The sequence below is a fragment of the Trichechus manatus genome, unplaced genomic scaffold, assembly GCF_000243295.1.
Source record: "Trichechus manatus latirostris isolate Lorelei unplaced genomic scaffold, TriManLat1.0 scaffold00016, whole genome shotgun sequence".
NCBI classification, from domain to species: Eukaryota; Metazoa; Chordata; class Mammalia; order Sirenia; family Trichechidae; genus Trichechus; species Trichechus manatus.
Window position 1 is genome coordinate 13,847,007 of NW_004443952.1, and position 1,644 is coordinate 13,848,650.

The window sequence follows — 1,644 nt, forward strand, 5'->3', positions numbered from 1 at the left end:
TCCAAGCAACCCTCAAGTCCTAGCATCCCAAGAAGTTTTCCTGCCATCACAGTGAAAGATGTTTTGGGGGAGAGGGGTAGCAGGTGTCTTTTTTGGTTCTCTCCTTTTAAAAGGGCAACATTTTCAAAGAGTTAAAGTAACTGGCCTGGTCCTATCGGGTGGGGCTGAGCCCCTCGAGGCCATGGGAGGGAGGGCCTCCGGTTTCTCAGCCAAAGTACGCCCCCACACACACACCCCGCAGCTGCAAGCCCTATCCTTAAAGGCGTCCAACTCCCTGGACCTAGAGGGATTCCTGGCGTTGGCAGAGCGGGGCCAAGTCGATTCATATGGGGCGAGATGCATTCCAAGAATGCTTCTGTGGTCCGCAAGGAGTGGAAAACCAGGGGTAACAAATATCCCGAGGAAACCTAATAGGTATCAGAATCGTAGAACTCAAACAAACAGGTGACAACGACAGAAAGTACGAGGCAACGAGAGTTCAGTCAGGGTCAGCTCACACTCTGCTTGGTGCTGGGGGTTTGACCTTTTTCCCAATTCCCCTCCCTTCTTTTTTTCCCTTGGTTGACACCCCGCCGGGAGTAGCAGCATTTATTGGTGAAGGGGCTCCGTGGAGAGGGCGGAGCCCGGCTCTGCGCGCCTGAATCCAAACTAAACACCTCGCAAGCCTACATTTACCAAGTGATACCCAACACCACACTCACGTTAAAGGGGGTGGAGGGTGGGGGGGAAGTACTGTTTGCAGAGAAGATGAGTGCAAAAACATTTCCCAGCTGGAAAATTACCGATCACAAACTGAGAACGGGGATGGGGGTGGGGACGACAGCGTTGTAAGACTGAAGTAACGATCGCGTGTCCTTTTCTCTTCCTGGTGTGCAACGATGGCTGCCGCGAGCTCGGGGTGCATTTTTCGGAAATCCAGCTCCCACTGCATCGCTCCATTTCCAGGCACGCGGCCACTTTCCAGCCCAGTCCCTTCGGTGGGCTTGACCTGCCCGGAGCCTGAGCCGAACGGTGCGCGCTGTCATTTGACCTTTACCTCACCATTTCGCCTCTTTATGACTCAGTTTTCTCATCCATAAAGTGGAGAGGAGATAGCTTGGCTTGTAAAGTGCTTTGAGATCCTTGGCAGAAAGGTACCTCCGCGCCTCACAGGCCCTCTCCCCCTCCCCCTCCCCCGTCACGCCACCCCTAAGTAAATCTTGAGCCTTTTCACTCTCTTCTACGCTCCTTTAAATGTCAGTACAAACCGGTATCTCCATTTCCCATTCCGGCCTCTTTCCGCCCTTTCCAGGCACGTAACGCCCCTTTGGCCTTCTCAGGTTCCTAGTCCCCGCACCAACCCTCTCCCTCTTACTGCTCCCCCAGGCTGAAGACCCCGCGAGGAACCGTGCGAGACAAGGCCAAGCACCCGCACCGGCGCTCGAGAGCTAGAGCCCGGCTCCTGCGTGCGTGTGAGAGGGAGGGCTGGATGAGTCACGCAGATAATCTCGCCTTCTCTAGTGCGCAGACGCTCCGCCTCCCACCGTTTTTGTCTGGGTCTTCGAACCCACGGAGCCGACCATGGCGGCGCGAACGGCCCTAACCGTGAGGCGACTAAGCCTGTACACCAAGCCCCGCGTCCCACGCCGGCTCCGCCGCCGCCAC